Source organism: Stenella coeruleoalba (genome assembly GCF_951394435.1).
Source record: "Stenella coeruleoalba genome assembly, chromosome: 19".
NCBI lineage: Eukaryota > Metazoa > Chordata > Mammalia > Artiodactyla > Delphinidae > Stenella > Stenella coeruleoalba.
This window is the reverse complement of record NC_137165.1, coordinates 40,427,316-40,437,559: the sequence shown is the minus strand read 5'-3', so window position 1 is coordinate 40,437,559 and position 10,244 is coordinate 40,427,316.

The window sequence follows — 10,244 nt, the reverse complement described above, 5'->3', positions numbered from 1 at the left end:
AAACAAAAGGTTCAAGAAACAGACCCCTGGAGACCATTCACACCTAGGAGGCAGAGAAAGAGGAGTAAACATGGAAAATAAATTAGGTAGGAATAGAACCAGGAATGAATAGAGTGAGGGAAGAGGTTCAAGAAGCAGGGACTGGTCAGTGGCATCCTGTTCTAAAGTAGCAGAGTAGGAGGGGCTGAAGCCAGACCACGCCAGGCAAAGAAATCATCTGGAAAACTGATCATCACTGTAGGACTTGGGACTTTCTCTAATGTATCATGAGGAGAAACTCTGCATACTACAGCTCATCTTCAGACTGTTGTAGACAAGTTGGGGGGTGATACAGCAAACTGACTGACTTCTTCCTTGGCTGGCCTTCTTGTTATCATTAAATTGGTTCAGGCTGCCCAAGGAGTTCATTCATTCATTCATTTATTCATTCAATACCTACGATAAGTGGGCCCTCTGGAAGGTTCTAGGGAACATAAAAGTTCTAGGTTCTGGCCCCTGCCTTGATGATGCTTCTGATCTATATGGGAAATAAACATGTTACTGTTGTACAGTTGACATAACACATACGTGTACTATGTATACCAAGAACTACTTATGCTCTGCATATATATAGAAGACATTTTCATTCCTTCCCTTACCCATCATCCTGAGTTTGGTGTTGTGACAGTCAGAATGTTTTCAACCAATTTAACTGTATTTGGATGACAATTTTTGAATTTTTCTAAGAATTATGTTTTAATATGCCTGAAATTTTTTTAAAAATTTATTTATTTTATTTTTGGCTGCATTGGGTCTTCGTTGCTGCCCATGGGCTTTCTCTCTAGTTGAGGCGAGTGGGGGCTACTCTTCGTTGCGGCACATGGGCTTCTCATTGCGGTGGCTTGTCTTGTTGCAGAGCACGGGCTCTAGGTGCGCGGGCTTCAGTAGTTGTGGCTCACGGGCTCAGTAGTTGTGGTGCACAGGCTTATTTGCTCCGCGGCATGTGGGATCTTCCCGGACCAGGGATCGAACCCATGGCCCCTGCATTGGCAGGCGGATTCTTAACCACTGCGCCACTGCGCCTTAAATTTTTTTAATTGAACTCTGTTAAGAGAAAGATAGAGTGAATATTCTATACAAGAAAATTATGAATGAGAAGAAAGTTTTTTCTTCTAGATTTATAAATGAGATATCTACCAGGTACATATTTTAGTCTATCTCTAGTATGTTTAGGCAACATCCAAAACCTTAACCTCTTTAAACGCATTTTCAGTCAATATTTTTCAATGGATAACAGTTCTTTCTCAGAAATATAAATATAAAATAATAAATACACAGGTTGATCAATAGAAAAATTCATAGCTATAATGGACAAAAATGAAAAAATATACTTGTATACTTTTTTATAGTTTAGAAGGAACTTCCACACATCATGCTTTTCAGTCCTCACAACTCAAAGAATTCACCTGGCCTGATGATAGCTGAAGAGCTTAGCCCAACTGATCAGCTGTAACCATACCTACTGCTGATATGTAGTGTATTCCTGTTGTTAAAAGTAATAAATCTCCTCTTGTTCTAATGGAGAAGCAAAGAATCGCACTGAAATTATTAAGCAAAATTATTTTTACTATTATGGCAATGAATGAGCTATTTGATAGTCAGATAATAAGACAAAGATTAATGTCAGTAAAATTGAGGGTGGTTCCTTTGCAGCTGAAACTTTCTTCATGTTTTCATGCTAATGCTCTTGAATTTGAAGTGACATGATTTACTGATTACCAGTTTAGCTTCTTTAAGGGCAAGTTTAAAAGTCTGATAAGAATACGTTTTAATGAGAACTTAAACCAAATCAAATATTGTCCAAACTGCTACCTCTTATTTCATCGCTATTGAGATATCAATATTTTATCTCTTATTAGTCTGATTCACATTTTCCAAGTTTTTCCTAATTTTAAAATAATTGTTTTAAAGTTACTAGATGTCTATCATTTTAAATTTTAAAAGAAGAGAAAAATGAAAACATAATGGATACTATAAATCAATGACCAAAAGTTTTGTTTTCATTGAAACTTTATAATTTTACTGATTAGAAAATACTAAAACTTCATATTCTGTTTTTTTTTTGTTTGTTTGTTTTTTTTGTGGTACGCGGGCCTCTCACTGCTGTGGCCTCTCCCATTGCGGAGCACAGGCTCCGGACGCACAGGCTCAGCGGCCATGGCTCACGGGCCCAGCCGCTCTGCGGCATGTGGGATCCTCCCGGACCGGGGCACAAACCTGCGTCCCCTGCATCGGCAGGCAGACTCTCAACCACTGCACCACCAGGGAAGCCCCAAAACTTCATATTCTTTAGTTCTCAAAATATAATTGGTTTTTCTCCCTTCTCACTTTACACAGAAAAATGTAAATTAGAAAATGAAAATGACCCATAATTTCAGTGTTCCTGTTCGTAATACAAAGAAGCCATTGTGGGAAAGGAGTACAGACATCAATTTTATAAGGAAAACTGTTCTAGTTAATCTGTCTGTGCTATATTGGGTGATAGCAACAAACTCTGTAGACTAAATACCTACAATACATATATCTCCCATTTTGCTCTTTAGTGCTTCAAGCTTCTAAATCCTATTAACAGCTGTCAAAACTTGGTAAACTATTTAGATGCTTTCACAATTTGTTTAATTGGTTACTTAGAAAATGACATGCTAGAAAAGCCCATTCCCCCACCCTTTCTTTTAGCCTGGCTGAACATCTGTAGCATTAGGGCCTCATTATCTCTGAATTGGCATAGCAAATCAGTGGCATCATTAAAATGCCACATTAAGATGATTAAGCTTCTTTGTTATCCAGTTGACTTTTGCATGTGCTGAGGATTTCATGGTTATGACCCCCAATCCTCGTAAAACACTTAAACAACATCACCGTTTTGTGTCTTCCCTGTCTCACAGTCGCTGTCTGGTTTTGTCCCTTCTCACAGTATCTTTGGCAAACTTGAAGCTATTACTCCAGACTTTGTCCTGATTTAAACTGGATTCTGAGATCTCATAGTTCAGACTGGAAATTCAGAACCTGCTTTTTACACTGGGAAGTTCATACTAAAAACATGTTATCCAAGACACCCAAGTTGCCTGTTCTGTTTGCCATCTTTGATAGGTTCTTCTCTCCAACTGAGCATTTTATGTGCCTGTAAAACAAACTGAGGCACGGTTGGCTGAGACTGCTATTGCCCCTGAAGGATTTAGCTGTTGGATCCTTTCCAAGACCCATTGTTTTTGCAATGTCTCAGGTGAAACCAAAAATGTCTACTCTGGAGTGCAAACCTTTCATGTGATAAGCATCACCCCAGGAAATGAGACCATGTGCCTCAGCCCCGGTGAGCCAAGCCTTTGTTCTTTTCAGCCTACAAAATTCTCTCTGGGGGGTGTGTGTGTGTTAGTGTGTGTCATCTTCCTAAGAGGCCTCCAGAACATAGACAAAGATGGGAGCAATTGTACCCCAGAGTAGCTCCTTTAGAAAGAAGTTCAGCTTAATCTAATTTTCTGTGGGTTAGATTCAATTTAGACATCTTTTCCCCCCTCTGGGAATGTTTAGCAATTACCTTTATCAGCAATTTGTGGTTTGGTATGTTCTTTTCTCCACAAACTCAGTTAAAAAATTTTCATCAGGAAGCCTTTAACATTTTTTGTTATGAAGTATATCATACATAAAAAAGGCAAATATAATTACATGTATAAAGAATAATAGCAAAACAAGCATCCATGGGCCCACCACCTGGCTTAAGAAATAAAATATTGCTAGTGCCTGTGAAGATTCTTGAGAGTCAAGTGGCAATTTAAGCCATGTGTCTAAGGAACCTAATATATTTAATAAGAGACTGGAATTTACAAAACTGAAATGGGAGATTATTCACATTACAAAAGGTCTGTTCACTGTACAGAAGACTTCAGGATGCTGTGGGGGCCTCTCCTCAAGTATATTCAAGTATTTCTTGCCAGATCTTTAAGACTTTCTGCCTTTAGTAACAGTTCACTGACAACTGAAAAATTGAGGAAAAATGAAGATAAACATCTCTGAATGTATAATGTAAATCTGTGGAACAATATTATTGGTTTTACATGTAATGTTTTATGAAGACAGAAACAGGAGAATTTTTTGCTAGTTTAAGGTATCTAGGAAGACTTCATGGAAGAAATGGCATTTAAACAGCATCTGGAAATTTGAATAGAATGTTGATGTGGGGAAGGGCATTTTAGGTAAAGGAAAGACTGGAGAAGAGGTTTGGAAAACTGCAGTTAGTAAGATGGCTACTGTGCTTCTCAAACTTTAATGTGTATAAGAATCCTTGAGGATTTGTTGAAATGCAAAATCTGATCCAGTAAGTCTAGTGTGAGGCCTGAGAGTCTGCATTCCTAACAAGCTCCCAGGGGATGCTGGAACTGCTGATTCAAGGACCTCACTTTGAGTAGCAAGGTTCTAGTCTAGAGAGAAGGATGATTCAAGGAGTCTAGTGAGAAATGAGATGATCAGGTCGGCTTGGGGCAGATTCTAGACAGGTCCTTGAATGTCTCACTAAGGAGTTTGGACTTTATTCTGTAAACAAAATGAAATCCTTGTAAGTTTCTGAACAAGAGTTTTAGTACTACAGGATGATTAATCTGGTAATAAGATATAATCTAAAAGAGAGGTCACATATACCGTGGACCAGTTAGGAAGTTAATGTAGTGGTATATTCATGTATTAAGTATTTATTGTGTATGTACTTTATGCAGAGCACTGTGTCAGATTCTAGAGCAGCAGTTCTCAAACTCCATTGTGCATAAGATTTGCCTAGAAAACATATATATTTTTTAACATCTTTATTGGAGTATAATTGCTTTACAATGGTGTGTTAGTTTCCGCTTTATAACAAAGTGAATCAGCTATACATATACATATATCCCCATATCTCCTCCCTCTTGCGTCTCCCTCCCACCCTCCCTATCCCACCCCTCTAGGTGGTCACAAAGCACCGAGCTGATCTCCCCGTGCTATGCAGCTGCTTCCCACTAGCTATCTATTTTACATTTGGTAGTGTATATATAAGTCCATGCCACTCTCTCACTTCGTCCCAGCTTACCCTTCCCCCTCCCCGTGTCCTCCAGTCCATTCTCTACGTCTGCGTCTTTATTCCTGTCCTGCCCCTAGGTTCTTCAGAACCTTTTTTTTTTTTTAGATTCCATATATATGTGTTAGCATACGGTATTTGTTTTTCTCTTTCTCTTTCTGACTTACTTCACTCTGTATGACAAACTCTAGGTCCATCCACCTCACTACAAATAACTCAATTTCGTTTCTTTTTATGGCTGAGTAATATTCCATTGTATATACATGCCACATCTTTATCCATTCATCTGTTGATGGACACTTGGGTTTCTTCCATGTCCTTGCTATTGTAAATAGAGCTGCAATGAACGTTGTGGTACATGACTCTTTTAAATTATGGTTTTCTCAGGGTATATGCCCAGTAGTGGGATTGCTGGGTCGTATGTAGTTCTATTTTTAGTTTTTTAAGGAACCTCCATACTGTTCTCCATAGTAGCTGTATCAATTTACATTCCCACCAACAGTGCAAGAGGGTTCCCTTTTCTCCACACCCTCTCCAGCATTTATTGTTTGTAGATTTTTTGATGATGGCCATTCTGATTGGTGTGAGGTGATACCTTATTGCATTTCTCTAATGATTAGTGATGTTGAGCATCCTTTCATGTGTTTGTTGGCAATCTGTATATCTTCCTTGGAGAAATGTCTATTTAGGTCTTCTGCCCATTTTTGGATTGGCTTGTTTGTTTTTTTGATATTGAGCTGCTTGTAAATTTTGGAGATTAATCCTTTGTCAGTTGCTTCATTTGCAAATATTTTCTCCCATTCTGAGGGTTGTCTTTTTGTCTTGTTTATGGTTTCCTTTGCTGTGCAAAAGCTTTTAAGCTTCATTGGGTCCATTTGTTTATTTTTGTTTTTATTTCCATTTCTCTAGGAGGTGGGTCAAAAAGGATCTCGCTGTGATTTATGTCATAGAGTGTTCTGCCTATGTTTTCCTCTAAGAGTTTTATAGTGTCTGGCCTTACATTTAGGTCTTTAATCCATTTTGAGTAGAAAACATATTTTTAATGCATGTTTCCAGCCCCCACACCCCCAATTTTGGGACCCCCAAAATTTCTGTTTTAAAACCCCACAACCTCTCGTCTTACAGATACAGGTGAAGCAGTGTCATAGGGGATACTGAGTTGAAAACAAAACAAAAAACAAATAACAAACCTGTGTAGCTTCTGACCTCAGATAGCTTACATGTCCATATGGGAGATGAGGTGAGCTTACAAGTAACTCAAAGAAGGAAGGAACAGATTATTTTGCAGCCGGGGGATCAGGGAAGGCATAGTAGGGGGAAATGGCATATTAGTTTTGCCTTAAAAGATGTGTAGGATTTGGACCCGTGGTATTGTTGGGGAAAGACCTTTAGGGCAGTGGAAATAATAAAAGGAAGGATACTTAGAAGTTGTTTAGTTTGGTTAAAGATATCTCAGTATTCAGAATCAACATTACAAAAATTGTTGGGGCCAGATATTGAAATGTCTTTTAAATTCTTTGTTTCTGAGTTTGGATTTTATTTTGTAGGCAGCAGAGGATATTGGAGAATTTGGACAGGGTCATGATATGACCAGAGCTACAGTTTACAAGAACCATCTGGTGGCAGAGTATAGCATGAGCTGGAAAGGGAAGAGAAAGGAGACGGGAGAACAATGTAGAGGCTACCACAATAGGAGAGCAATCAGGGTCTGAGATTTGGGATAAGGAGGGTGTAAAATAGTGGGGAGGAGAAGCAGACTGGAGAGAGGGTACAAAAATAAAACCAATGGGTGATTAAACGTGGGGTGCAAACAAGAGGAAGGAAAGATGACTGTAAAGATTCTAACCTGAATAACTATGAAGATACCTAGGAGGCCTTTGGGAACAGAGGACTGAAGAAGGGGAGAGAGATTACACCTGGAGATACATATTTGGTGATTAATCATGTAAAATGCTAGTTGAAGCCTTAAGAGTGGATGAAGTTGCCATAGGGGAGGGGGTATAGAGGGAAGAAAAAAGGGGGTTAAGGACAGTATTTGGGAGGCGGAGCTGGGGGAAGAGCTAGAAAGAGGCAATCAGAAAGGTGAGGAAAGAAGGTACAGTTTCACTGAAGAAGTAGAAATACAGAAGAACAAGGAGTGGAGGTCAACAGTATCAAGGGCTACAGAGAAGCTGGGGAGAATGGCACACAAAAGCCCATTAGATTTAAGAATCAGGAGTTTATTGATGATCTTCAAGGGAGCAGATTCAGTGAATTATGGAGGCAGAAGCCAGATTACAGGGAATTTTATATCAGTTTTGAGATCGTAGAGACAGTAAGCACAGATTACTTCTGTATGAAATCTATCTAGAAAGGAATGTTGAGAGAGGATGAGTTTAGGTATGATGGGATGAGAGGCTAAACTAAATTGCAAAGGGAATAGAAAAGAGGAGTTGGCATCTAGAGAACCTGAGGACGTAGAATCTATAGGACTTGGAGACTGACTTGATGTGAAGATTGGACGGAAAAGGATTCCAGTTTCAAGACTTGGAGAATGCGAGAAGGAAGATGCCATGTGTGACTATAAAGGCATCATAAGTTAGCAGCAATTTTGGGTTCAAAGATGACAATTTGATTTTAGATATGTTTCTTAATGTTTTCAAGGGATACTAAGTAGAATGCCCCCACCTTTCCTCTGCTCCAATAAATTTTCCTCCCAAGGAAGAGAATGAACCTCTCAGTCCTTAGAGCAGACTAGTGTCGTTTCTGGTAGTTTTGGTGGACTATATTTGGAGACTGGGTGCTAAGCCCAATAATCTCTCAGGAATCCCTTTTTTATCTTAGATACTAATGTATTCTAATGTTCAGCTCTGTTTATTTTCACATGGTAAACCATAATGAATTGTTGATCCCCAGTAACCATGCAGAGAGGACATCCAGTTCTTTTATCTAAAACTGGTAGGACTCCAAGGGCAAACCAATAACTATACCAGGAGCTCTTTTGGTCTGCTAAGTCCCAGGGACTTCCTTAATGCCCTGTCCATGTGTCTGTATGCGTTCCCTTAGAGCCCTGGGTCTCAAATACTGTCTTCCTTGTTCTATGGCTAAGTCCCAAATGACAAAAGCCAAGAATTTGTTTTGAGCCAGGTCGGGGTAGTATTGAGTTCTAGGTCAAGCCCATTAAAGCCAAAATCCTGAGAGAAGGAGCAACCCTCTCATGTCCTGTGTTTTCAGAAAGACCTGAAACATTGATCTTACTAGTTTTTAATTGTCACTGACCACAGAATGGCCTGAGTCTGTTCATATTAACATTTACAACGAAATTGAAAAGGATCCTTCTCTGCCGGCCCTTTCTGTATGCTGTTTCTGGTTTTCAGTAGCTGAAGTTTTCCGTTGAGTTTCTTTTAAACGCCTACATGCAAACTAAAGAGCATTCAAGCTTTGGTGGGATGTCACCCACAGCTGGAGTGATGGAGGAAGAGAGGAGGGTACAAGCCTCAGGTGCATCCTTCTCTTTCAAAAAAAAAAATTTTTTTTAAAGCAAAAACCACTTAAGAAAACAAATTCCATCTGAAAGCAGGCAAGACGTGTCCAGAGAAAGAAGGGAATGAATCTCTCTCCATTCCCTTCTCATCCGTTTCCCGTAGGAAACGTATATCAATTCATGTATAATCCAGATGCATAGGATGGGCAAATTTGAAACACGTTGGATGTTTCCTGTAGCCCTACATTTCTTCTAATCACGGAGTGAAAGATTGTGAACCATGAACCGTGATGAGAAGCAGTGGAACAGTGTTGCAGCAATGGCTCCTCTGTTGGTGGTTAGGCCCTGTCTTGCTCTATTAAGCAAACACAGTTAATATAGATGAAAGGTAACCCTGATAGAAGTGAAAATTGAAACTTGAGTGGAAGGTAGCAAGCCAGGCACAGCTGCAGTTATACTTCCTCCTATGTGGCAACAGGAGCTGCACTTACTGGTGTTGTTTGGAAGGGATGTCGTTTTTTAAAATATCTTTTCTTCAGTGTGTTTTGGTTTTTAAAGTCTACCCCATTGATGGGGGAGTGTGGAATATGATAGTAAGGGGCATATTAGACTTGATGTGTCAGAGTGTGAGGCCAAATCCAAGCTCAGTGTTCTAAGCACAGTTAATCTGCTATTAACTGGCTGTATAACTTTGGACTACTCACCAAAAACGTCTCTGATCCTGGATTTCCTTACCTGAAAATCAAGGGTTGGATTAGATGATCTCTAAACTCCCTTCGAGCCCTGAAATTCCATTGATTTGTGATTCCTCATGGAGCATTACAATTTCCAGTTTCTAAGAATGAATTTTTTTTAAGTAAGCATTTATGCAGCCTTATACATATATGAAAAAATCCCTTGTAAATATTTATTGTTATTATATCAGGCAAATATTTAGGTTTTCTTAGTATCAGTACATAAATTTACCTTCTTCATTTCTTATGTTCTTCAGCTTAAGAGTGCTGCACCTCTTTTTGAGATAGTACCTGATCAGCCAACTCACTTTGGCCAGCCCCACCTCTCCTATCCAGTCCTACAACTCTAGGACCTCGAGTTTAGTCCTCCCTAACTTGGGTATAGGTGCCCTTCCCCTTGCTTAGGTTGAGCTTCATTTACCTGTGTCAATGAAAATGACTCCTTAGAAGGTTATGTTAAAGGATTACTTCTCCTTTTATCTTTCTCAACACTATTTCACTAGTACTGCCAGCTTCCTCTACATTCAGTGTTCTCTCTTTATTGGTTCCGAGAGAGAGAGAGATAAGACTCATTTTAGCAGTTGGTATACATGGAAGGGGAAGAGGCAGAGCATGGCTTAAAATCAGAAAAAAACATGTTAACTATTCAACTCTCAGTCTTAGTGGCATAAATTGGATGCAATTGAAGAATTAAAGCAGCATTTTCTTCTTGAAGCCAAGGAGAACATCACCTTGCCTTGTAACTGCAACCACCAAAAGAGTACTAAATCTGAGAACCTTTCTCCTCCCCCGGTACTGGAGAAGAATTGCTCAAAATGTTTTCTTCATAGTCGCTTTGAACAGTTATAGCTAAAATCTATTCTCTCTAATTTTCTGGATGGCCTAAAACGCTGTCATCTCTTTGTGTGCGTGCGCGCGCGTGTGCGCAGGTGCGTGCATGTGTCTGTGTTTTCCCCTGACTATGGTT